The 12,487-nt window shown below is 40.5% G+C and overlaps 1 pseudogene; it reads right to left on the bottom strand.

The window, feature by feature from the left end:
• Positions 1-11,698: 11,698 nt before the first annotated feature.
• LOC132604804 (small nucleolar RNA R71) lies at positions 11,699-11,792 on the bottom strand (annotated as a pseudogene).
• Between the last annotated feature and the right edge of the window lie 695 nt (positions 11,793-12,487).

The raw sequence follows: 12,487 nt of genomic DNA, 5'->3' as shown, positions 1-12,487 counted from the left end.
ATGATGGCTCCAATGCGGAGGCACCTGGTCCCACAAGCAGTGAAATTCAAGTATCCAACTGGAAACACAAAAAATCTTACCCTTTTGAAAATGTAATCACTCTCCTGAACTCTGGCATCCAAACCAGATCTAAGGCAAGAAACATGTTTGCTTACTCCGCATTCATTTCCCAAATTGAGCCCAAAAACATCAAGGAGGCATTGAAAGATGCTATGTAAGAAGAGCTTCATCAATTTGAAAGGAACAAGGTGTGGCACCTGGTTCCTAGACCAGCAGACAAAATAGTGGTTGGGACTAGGTGGGTGTTTCGTAACAAGATTGATGAGTTTGGAAACACTACCAGAAACAAGGCAAGACTGGTGGTTCAAGGGTATAATCAAGAAGAGGGCATTGACTATGATGAGACCTTTGCACCGGTGGAAAGGATGGAGGCGATCAGGATTCTAATTGCTTTTGCATCCCATATGGAGTTTAAATTGTTCCAAATGGATGTCAAAAGTGCATTTCTCAATAGATATTTGAAAGAAAAAGTATTTGTCAAGCAACCCCCTAGATTTGAAAGCTATGATCACCCTGAGCATGTCTTCAAACTTGACAAAGCTCTTTATGGCTTAAAGCAGGCTCCTCGAGCATGGTATGAAAGATTGTCAAAGTTTCTTTTGGAAAATGGGTTTACAAGAGGAAGAATTGATAACACTCTATTCCTAAAGAAGAAAGGGAAGAATCTACTGATTGTGCAAGTATATGTTGATGACATCATTTTTGGTGCTACTGTTGATTCCTTATGTGAAGAATTTGTTGAGCTCATGAGGAGTGAATTTGAAATGAGTATGATGGGTGAGCTAAATTTCTTCCTGGGTCTACAAGTCAAGAAATCTCAAAAGGGCACCATGATTAGTCAACAGAAATACATCAAGGAGCTGCTTAAAAAGTTTGAAATGGAAAATGCAAAGCCTATTGATACCCCAATATGAACTGCTACTAAGCTAGATATGGATGAACCTGGTCCCTCGGTGAATGAAACCATGTACAGAGGTATCATTGGGTCACTACTGTACCTAACCTCTAGCAGGCCCGACATTGTGTTCAGTGTAGGGCTGTGTGCTAGGTTCCAATCAAGTCCTAAAGAGTCTCACTTGAAAGCTGCAAAAAGAATTTTGTGATATCTTAAAGGTTCACATGACCTAGTCCTCCTCTATCCCTCCGGAGACAATTTTGACTTGATTGGTTATGCTGATGCTGATTATGCTGGTTACCTGGTGGACAAAAAAAGTACCTCTGGGATGGCACATTTTCTGGGGTCATGCTTTATTTCATGGGGTACAGGGAAACAAAATTCTGTGGCTCTCTCTACTGCTGAGGCTGAGTATGTGGCTGCTACCTCTTGTTGTGCTCAATTGTTGTGGATAAAACAACAACTTGAGGACTTTGGTGTCTTTACTGCATGTGTGCCTTTGAGTGTGACAATACAAGTGCCCTAAATATGGCAAAAAAAATCGGTGAACATAAGAGAACCAAGAACATTGATGTGAGGCATCATTTTCTAAGAGACAATGTGGAGAAGGGGTTGATCTGCATGAAGTTCTGGAACACAGAAGATCAGATTGCAGATATTTTCACCAAGGCACTGAACAGAGAACATTTTGAAAGAAATCATTTATAGTTGGGCTTGATCAAGCTCCACTAGTTGTCTTTCAATGATTGGCTATGTCAAGAGAGAAGGTACAATGCTCTACGTGTTTTTTGGAAACATCTAACTCACTCTTATACTATTACAAGTATACTCATATGGCACTCTCAGGACAGCTAAAGCACTGAAGCCATTGCATATTTCAGAAGTTTCTGCCTACTCTTTATCAAACCAATGTAGTCAAGGGACCTAGTCCCGTTGACTCAGGTTAGTAGTCCTTTCAATACTTATATGCTAGTATTAAACTTTCAAAATGCCATGTCAGTGTTTGTCCCCGCTTCCTTTCAAAATTCGACGTCAAGTCATCACACTTTTTTAGAAACGACCCAACTTAAATGAAACAATTTTTTTTCCAATAGGAACCTGTCCCTTCACACTCATTTAAAACCCAACCATAAAGTTTCCTTCTCTTTCTCACTTTAGTCTCAACATTCAGTCTCCATCGTCCCCATCTACTCTCATCAATTCAACCATGTCCAACAATGAAGCTCTACCTTCTAGTGTCTCAGAAATCAACCCTTCCTCTCCCAAACAGTGTACTTTAACCAACCCACAAACGAGTTCATCATCTCCCACAGTCTCCCTTCCTAAAGAACCAAACCCTATAACGTCTTCTCCAAAACCTACTGGTTTCTCTAGAACTAGTAAAAAACAAATCCCAAAGAAGTTTGTGCCTACTCCTACATCCTCTGAGAAACCTAATTCAGAAGAAAGCACTCCTACTATGCCGACCTCTCACAATCTTGAGACATCTGTCTATGCTATTGCAAAGGACGACGACTTGGAGGTAACAAGTCCAGGAGTGGAAACAGATACTGCAATTGAAAAAAGGGACTTGAGGGAAGTTCCTTCAGATTCAGGTAATCCAACTTCTCTTGCAAATATGGATATTTCTAGGGTTTTGGATAAGAGTGTGGCAATGGATGGTGCAACAAAGGATAGTGTTGGCAATGTCTCCACTGAACCTGGAAACAGTGAGGGATTGGAAACTGAAGAAGTGGGTGCTTCAACTCAGGAGGAACAGAGTAGTTTAGGTCATACTGCAGTGAGTGTGGGGCCTGGTCCCTCTGAAATAGCGTCTGCCTCTCAACAAGTGTCTACAATTGCAGTTCTATGGAAGGAACCCACACCTGAACGGAAAGCCTCTTTTGAGGAGGAATATGGTTCCTCTAACCACTCTGAAGGGGATGAAATAAATTCTGATGATGATATTATATTGAGGTTTGTATATAGACAAAGGTCTGGGAGTGCTAAGCAGATGAGAAAGGGGGAAAGCAGAAGAAAATATTTTGCTAATAGGAAGCCTGTTTCTAAGCAAAGAAAGAGACCTCCCACTATATGGCAGAAGTCCAAGGCAAGATTAGACTATGCCTTACTGGTTAACAAAGCAAAGACAACTAGTCAGAGGAGGTGGAGAGTTCATTTGAAAATTTGACTAAGTTGATGGATGAAGAGGAGAAAGTAATTCCTGTGTCTGATGGTGAAGAAGAGGAGGAGGAAACCCCCTTGGTTAGACAAAACTCCAAAAGTGAAAAGGAAAAAGCCGTGGCAGAGGGGAGAATGGTGTCAAAATCCCCTCAGAAAAGAAAAGGCGGATCTAGTAAGGAGGCAGGCTCAAAGTCAATATCTAAGGACTTGGTTCCTCAATGGAAAACACGCAAGCACTGGAGATGGAACGATAACGTAATCTACAAGGACAGAAAGTTTTATTGGGTAGGGTAATTGATCCAGAGATTGTCAGCCACAAAGCGTTAGAAGATTTAATGGCAGTGCTCAAATCTCAACAATGGGAGCACATAATGGAAGGTCCTGCAATGGCCTATGAGAAAGAAGTAACTGATTTCTTTGTAAATCTTCAGTACACTGATGACTATTCATTAGTTTTCCAAGTTGGTCAGGTGGAGTTCACCCTCACTGAAGAACTGTTGGGGACAATTCATGGTGTTCAAATTACTGGAGTTAGTCGACTGGAGGAAGGAGACAAGGCTACTGCACACTTCAAGCTTCACATATTTAAAAGGGGCGAGCATGTGACCACTGAGATGATCTGTAAGAAACAAATGAAGTCTCAGTATCAATTGCTCTTTGAATTTGTGAACAAGGTCATGCTTCCTCGCACTGAGAAAAGATGTATTGCTTCCAGAACAGACTTGGTCCTTATGGAAATTCTGAATGGTGGCCCTTCGATCAGCTTGCCAGGCATTATGTTGCAGCACATGATCAAGGTTGTGGATATCAAGGACGATAAGCATGGTCTTCCCTATAGCTTTCTTCTCACCAAAGTGTTTGAGAATTTAAATATGCCTCTTGGTAAAGCTTCCAAATGGACCAAGAAGCAAATGTTCTCTATGTCCACCCTGGAGGAGTGTGAATGTGTTCCAAAGAAAGGAGGAGAAGGGACCACATCCACTATCTCCGGCCTGATTGAAGCAAATGAAAAAATCTTGGCTGATGTTGAGCGGTTGCAGGTTGAGAACACACTGTTGAAGGCGAAAATCACCAGACTAAAGCTGAAGGTACTTGATCCCAGTAGTGATACAGCGACAGAAGTTGCAGAGTTGCGAGAGGTTAATTCCAGTCTCATGAAGAAAGTTGCTGAGCTCCAGGAGAAAATCCTAGCTAATCACAAAGTTGTGGATGCCAGACTAGACATGATGTTCAAAGCTTTCAACCCTGCCAGTTCTTCCAGTCCTGTCTAACCGTGATCCTCTATTCCTTCACCTTTTCTCTTTGACATTGGCATTCTGACGTTTATTTTTAGTATGTTTGTATTACATTGATTACTCTGTTTTTTAGACTAATTTGTATGCTTGGCACATTCTATGATTTTATTTGCATATGCTTCTCTTAGTGCTTTGTTGTTTCTGTTGGTCCTCATGCTGCGTTGCCCAAGTGGCCTGGGTCAATGTTTCTGAACTTCTTATTACTTGTGCCAATCTCTATCTTTTCAATGATGCCAAAAGAGGGAAGATATGTGTGTTAATGTTAGTTGTTTGCAAAAGGAACCTGGTTCTCTGAATGAAAACGAAAATATTCTATGCTACACGTTGTTGAGGTCAAATCTGCAGGGGAAATCTAGTTCTTCAAGAGAACATCACTTACGAGTTTGTCATCATCAAAAATGGGGAAATTGATGAGTTATGAGTTTTGATGATTGACATATGTATCAGGGACCATGTTATATCCCGTATTTTTGAACCTCGGAGCATCTGCTGGGGTGGGGCCCACATACCGAGATTTTTTTTGGAACATCTGAAAAGTCATATGAATCACATATGTAAAGTTAAACACAACTCATGAAGTACCTTTGGACCAAATCAAAGTGGAAACCCTCCAAACGAATATTTTTAAGAAAACGTTTTCGGGTGACCTGACTTTGGGGGGTAAAAACTGTATTGTAAGTTTGGAATTTCGAAAATACCTTGAAATAGAAGTTGTAGATAATTGAATTAGCTTTCCATCCATAGGTCGTGGGTTCCCAGGTGACGTCGGTACAAGGAGATATGAACGTTTTAAGGTCGAAAGGTCAGTGGGCTAGGCCCAACTCGGGACCAACCGAGTTGGCCCAAAAAAAATGAAAAAAAAATTCAGGCCCAAGTGAGGAGCCATTCGGCCATGGTCCATAAAAAGGATCCAAGCCCATGGAATTAAGTCATGTGGTCAATGAATAAAAGACCACTTAATCATCCAAATTCCATAGAACTTTCAAGAGAAAGAATAGGAGGAAAAACAAGAGAAAAACAAGAACAAAAAGAGGGCATTTCGGGTTTGGCCATAGAAAAATCACCCCTCAAAATCTTGCCTCTAAAATTATTTTCTTGTTGAATTCCTACTAAATTAAGTGTCCTCTACAACTTGGTGTAATTGTTTTGGAAGAAGGAGCACTTATTTCTTCAAGTTGACAACTTGTTCAAGTGAAGAAGTTTGTAGAAAAAGGTAAGAATCAATTCCTTTTTCTTATGTTATGAAGGTTTGTTTATGTTGTGGTATGTGGAAATGAGTAGAAATTATGGAAATAAGGAAGTTTGCAAAGTGGGTATTTATATATATATGTAGCCATGGGTGTATATATGTTGTATACATATATGAGTTGAATTTTATGTTGCATTCTAGTTGTGGTTATGATGGAAATTATATTGGGAATGAAAGTTGAATGAATTTTGGTTGAAGTTGGAATATAGATGATTATGTCACTTTAGAATAATTTTGTGATATTATGGAAATGAAGTTGTTAAGATGTGAATTATGATTATGGTTGATGAATTTGGAAGTTGGAAATTTGTTATGAAATTGTATGCCAAAGATTTGATGTTTTGCATAAGTTATGATTTTGGCGGAAGATTGTATATCATGTATATCAAGTGTATATCTTAAGGAAAACGATATGAAATGTTTCTAGAACTATATGGTGATGATCATGATGGTTGTTGAATATGAAATTATTGATCTTAGTTGAAAGTTGGGTTGAATTGAAAATTATGTCAACTTGCGAGAAAAATGACTAGTTGAAGGATATTTGTGTTTTTAATGTTCATTGTTGATATTGTTGTTGTCGTTTGGGTTGTTGTTGATGATTTATAGCCGAGTTGAATTCTCGGGGTGTCATATGTATAGGGGAAGTGCTGCCGAAATTTCGGTAGCCAAATATGCTTAAAGTTGAAATAATGGCATTAATAATTCACAATTGGTAAACTTGACCAATTGCAGTTTTTCGACGAAACGGGAAGTGAGTTTGGAAAGGCTTAAGGAGCGCGAAAGGTATGTAAAGTAAACCCAATTCTTCCCTTGGCATGACCTTAGTGTATTAGGGTCGGATCCGGGCCTCGAAGGACCTCTTGGCCCTCGGAATCCGCAAGACAAAATTTCAGTTTTTCCTTCAGTAGAATTGAACCATTTTGATACGCTTTTTCTGAAATTATGCAATTTTGCTATAAATTATTCAGAAAGTCATAGAATGTTTGTATAACCTTTTTAGGTGATACTATATGCTTAGAGGGCACAATTTGAGCCCGCCGCCTTGTTTGTCCCAAGGCGGGCCCGCTATTTACGGTTTTGCCCCTAATGTGTTAAAGCTTCCTTTTTAAGCGATCTTTGAAAGAAATGTTTTAATTACCCTCCTAATCGCTTAACGAATATTATTTTAAATATTCTGTTAAATATTATAAATTATTTTGACACTCGGAATGACTTCGGGAAAGTTATACTTCTGTAATTTATTATGATATCCGAAATACATTTATTATGATTCCGTCCGACCCCATTGGATTTGTTTGTCTTTGATACGCTTCATCGAGTCTTGAAAACATTTATTATATTTTTAAATTGCATTAGTCTCTCACTACTCCATTCGTGGATGTCCCAATGTTTCCCACACTGAGCCCGGGCCAGGATATGTTGTCAAGCGTAATTCTCTGCATTGTTCGCCGCGTCCCGATGTGAGGGGGCAGGTATACGCGTACATGGGTCTGTGGAGTATGATGTGCCATGTCCGCCTATTCTGATCTGATCTGTATGGCCATTTTGATATGACATTATATGATACGGGGCCACGCCCCTTTTTCTGATTCCTCTGTATAGTGGCACCAGCGTCGGGAGGGTGGCCACATTCTGTCTGCCGAGTCCCGTGGCAGGGACCGGATATGATATGATATGACATATTTTTCTGTACGCATTCTGTCTGTTTTGGAAATATGCATTTGACACTCTGGATTCTGTACTCATTTTCTGTAACCATTATGATTTGACTTCTGTGATTCCGCTTTACATATTCAGTACATATTTCGTACTGACCCCCTTTCTTCGGGGGCTGCGTTTTCATGCCGCGCAGGTACTGACGACAGGTTCGCTGATCCACACGTTTAGGATCCTATTTCTGCTATTTGGGGCGCTCTCTTCTACAGAGCCCATCTTTTGGTACAGTCTGTCACTGCTATCTGGATATGTACTTTGTTCAGGGTATGACGGGGCCCTGTCCCGTCTTATGATTATGATATGTTCTGTAGAGGTCTGTGGATACATCTGTGTGGGTTCTGTACATATGTTTGGGATATTCTGTTCTGTGATGGCCTTATCGGCCTATGTGTGCCAAGTCTGCTTTTCTGCTAAGTTCTGTAGCGACCACTAATATTATTATTATATTATTATTCTGTTAATATGCTAATTTGGGGTATCGGGTATGTATAGGTGCCCAGCTCGGGCACTGGTCGCGGCCCACGGGGTTGGGTCGTGACAGACCAGGTCCTTGATCAGGTCCCCTGGGCACTGTACGACTGTGACAACTGTAAAGCTGTGGCAATGTTTCGACTTGCAGAGCCATAGCATGACAGACGGATCATTGCAATGTCTCTATCTATGTCACATGCTTCTCACATTCTCCACACTCGGACCCCTATATAAACAACATGGTGGCATTGTTTGACCTAGCAACTCAAAATGTATTATTCTCATTATTGAAAAGAGTAGCCGCCACTGCCGTTTCAGAGCTCTTAAGATCAAGACTAAATAACTCCAAGGACCAGATCCTAATACTGAAGATGTCTTAAGCCCTAGGTTATTTTAGTCTTTATCTTTTAGTCTATATATTGTAAACCTACACTTCTTTTAAGAAGGGCTTTTGTAGGTGTTTGGTTTGTTAAGCTTTTTGTGTTGACACATAACTATAGTTAGTTATGGTGAGTTGAAGTTCAGCTAGAGGGAGTTGAAGTTCAACTAGAGGTAGTCAAGTAAGTGCTTGCAATAGAGGTATTGTAAAGGGAGAGATTAGTAGGCTAATTCTTTGGTTGCAAAAGGCTTGTAATCTAAAAGACATTGCTCAGTTAGTGAAGTTAGAAATCCTACCAGGGTAGGTCATGGTTTTTAATCCCTTGAGCAAGGAGTTTTCCATATAAACATCCTGTCTTGTTTACTTTCTATTTTAGCTTGAGGGAACAGATAAGGTATCTGGTCCCTCATCTGTTTTGTTGGACGCTTAGTTTCTATCATAAAGGATCAGACAGGGGAGGTTTTCGTGGTAGAGGGCATGGGTGTGATTGGTAGAACATAAGTGAGTTGCAGGAGGATAAGCCCTAAGGTGGTTGGAACAAAGGTTCAGGCAATTACAATGAAAGATGGAAATCTAATAATAAGGGTAGCTGGAGTCAGGGTAACAGTGAGAATAAAAGAGTAGTGGTAATGAAGGTAGTGCTTAATCCAATTTGAACGTCAATCAATGTTATACCGGGGCAAACAAGATGGCAGTTTTATATTGAATCTTTTTTACCACTCCAAGGATCATTTTGATTTTTCCCGTTTCCATCTTTTTTGACTACAACTTTGCTATTCCATGCAGATGAGTTATCTTCTGAATTTTTCTAAGTGATCTTGTCATCCCAACCAGCTGATTGCTTGCTCCTAGATGTACCCCAATCAGTGGCTCCACCCACTTCAATAGATTTTTTGTCCCAAACATACTGGTTGCCGCCAGAACCTACTACTTCCTCCGTGGCTGAATTCTTACTCAAACCACCACCACCACCGCCCACTATAGCTGCGTCCCATCCTTGTTTTTGTCCAGAAAATTATCATCCTTGGCAGATGCCACTGGCTGGCTCCAACTATCTACTTTCTTGCTTCTTTCAAACGATTTGGCTTCCCCCAACTATGTTCTTGTGAATTATTCGAACTAGACTGGTTCTCCTTAATTGCAGAATTGGTATTACTTTCGCCTTCAGTTGTCCAGCTACTAGACTGGCCTTGATTAAAAGATCTTTCTCTACCACCTTGTTTTCATCCTTCTCCATGCCAACCACCACGTCCTCGCCTACCTCCTGATCCACGACCTCGATCAAAGTCTCTTAGCCTTCCCCAGCTCCTTTATTGGTCTGTACCACTGGAATCAAAAGTACTTGGCCTTTTCCAACTTTCATTTCTTCCAGCAACTTGTGTACCCCATGTAGATCTGCCGCTATCCTCGGCTCCACCTGATCCACCTTCCTTCTTATTCTAGGCAGATCCACTATTTTTTTTGTCCCATGAAGAGACGCCTGATATTTGGCACTAATATCTAAATTTAGTGTCAGTTGCACTTCACTTCTTAGCACTTTATTCGTAATTTTTAATGCAAATTGTTGTATATGAGCTTATGTTGGTATGCTTGTATGAATAGGTACAATAAGGACCAACGGAGGGTATTCCGAGTAGTTTTTGATTTAATCCGAGGCTGTGCATGTTGGTTGAACATGGGAAGGAAGTTCCAGTACTTGAAGGCAGAATCTGACCAGTGAAGGGTCACATGCGCTAGCCATGCATCGCACAGCCAGCGCATAAAAACCCCATTTCTGAATCTCAGACAGACCATACGCTGATCGTGCGCCACATGAAGGATACAAGAAGGATGTCATGCGCTGGCCATGCATCGCATAGCTAGCGCACAAGCGGTGTCAGTTGTCCTAATTTGATCGGGATTGGGCCAACTTTTCATATTTTGCCCTGGCTTATAAATAGTCGTTTTTAGCATTAGAAAGACGGCTTAGACGATTTTTGAGACTTGTGAAACTCTTTCTAGGTTTTATTCCTCTTCTATTAATTTTCTTTACATTGGAACCCTATGTTATTTATGAATTCTAGCTTCTATTCTCGAATCATGTGTAACTAAATACCTAAATTCTAGGGTTGTGGTTTAGCCATGAATATTGACGTTTGACAGGTATTTTAATCTTAGTAGCTTGTTCATATGCAATTGTTTCTTTACTTTTGTGCTTAAGTGCTTCATTGTCTGCGCAACAGTTGAGCTCTATTTACTAATTGATATACGTGCTTGGGAAAGACGTTAGTATAGAGAAGGAGTAAAGAGATTGTGATTTGATTGTCCCTAAAGTTGGGCTAGGATTTGTGACTAGGATAGGAATATACTTAGTTATCGCAATCAATTACTTCCCATGCTTTTATTGCGTTCTTTATAAGACAATACCATTGGAATATAGGAGGCGAATTATCTTGAATCGGAAAGTAGTGATTCAAAAGAATACTGCGAGATTAATAATCCGGTTAATTAGCAATTGTGAACAAAATTACTAAGGTAGAATGCTTGAATGACTCAATAAGATTGGTGAACCAGCCACGGCCCTAGAATATCTCTAAAATCTTGATAAAAGCGACTCTCAAAGACGCTCATAGCATAATTCTAGTTTACATTGTTAGTTATTTAGTTTTCAGCATTAAGTTACAAAACAAACAAAACTCTTATTCATTACTTGCATATTTAGTTGCAATAGTTTATTTTCGTGAAAGTATTGGTCATAAGTCTCAGTGGGTTCGACATCTGATTTTATATAATTACTATATTACTTGTACGACCACGTACACTTGCGTGTGCATTTGGACACAACACGTTTTTGGCGTCGTTGTCGGGGACTTAGAAATCAACCATTTTTGCCATAATAAATTGTATTGTTTTATTTATTCAAGTATTAACGTCTTGATCTTAGCTGTTACTTGATTGCAGGTACTTTACTCGAATTTGATGGACTGCGAGTCAAAACAATCTTGAGGAATTCGATCCTGGGCCTGAACATACTTTCAATCGGCGCAGAAAAGATTTGAAATTGCAGAACCCGCAGGCTTTAGCAGAGTTACCTATGGTCATGGCTATTAATCCACCAGCGAAAGTGAGAGAGTTTGCAGTGCCTCGTGTGGCGGATGTAACTTCGAGCATTGTCAAGCCCACCATCGAAGGGCACTTTAAGCTGAGGCATCCCATGATTCAGCTACTTCACGCTAGTGGGCAATTCACTGGGATGTCCCATGAGGATCCTCAGCGTCATATCCATACTTTTCTGCAGATTATGGATACTTTCTCTACTGGAAGGGTCACCAAAAAATATGTGCGGCTGACACTGTTGTCCTTTTCTCTGTTGGGGAATGCAAGTAACTAGTTGTTAGCAGAGCCCGCAAATTCTATCACTTCAAGAGATGATCTGGCGACGAAATTTTTGACACGGTTCTTTCCACCAGCAAAGACAACTCGCCTCCGAAGAGAGATCATGTCATTCAGGCAGAAAAATGGGGAAAATTTGTATCAAGCGTGGGAGAGGTTCAAATGTCTTCTCAGAGATTGTCCTCACCACCATCAGATGAATGAAGTTCTGGCGCACACATTTATTGAGAGTCTGGATGCCCAACATAAGTCATCACTGGACACTACTGCAGGAGGGCAGGCTCTTGATCTGTGCTAGGAAGAGTTATTCACATTATTGAATAGGTTTATCCAGAGCACTCCAGACTGGCAGGATGACACAACTAGTAGTTCTGTTAGAAAGGCACCGGGTATTTTTGAAGTGGATAATTTTACTGCACTATCAGCACAGATTGATGCCATGCGCATTGAAATGAAGAAGTTAACTGTTGCGCAGGCTCCACCACAGGTGCATGCAGTGCAACAAGCCATCATCTTTTGTGAAGTTTGTGGAGAAGGTCACACTAGTGATGAATGCCCTGCAAATTCCGCATCCATATACTTTGTGGGTAATGCAGGCAAGGGGCAAGGAAACAACAATCAATATGGGAATTCTTACAATCCAAATTAGAGGAATCACCCGAATTTCAGATGGAGTGACAATCAAGGAAATCAGAAATAGAACTATCAGCCAACACTTGTTACTTAAGCCCCCACAAACAGTATGGAAGAGATGATGAAAAAGATGATGAGTGATATGCAAGGTGATGATAGATCAGCAAAAGTTAATTGCAGATAATCAGAATCGTGATTTGACTGTGCGGAATTTAGAAAGGCAGATGGGTCAGATAGCTGGTGCGCAGAAC

The sequence above is a fragment of the Lycium barbarum genome, chromosome 7 (genome assembly GCF_019175385.1).
Source record: "Lycium barbarum isolate Lr01 chromosome 7, ASM1917538v2, whole genome shotgun sequence".
Lineage (NCBI taxonomy): Eukaryota > Viridiplantae > Streptophyta > Magnoliopsida > Solanales > Solanaceae > Lycium > Lycium barbarum.
This window is presented reverse-complemented; position numbering and strand designations above follow the sequence as displayed.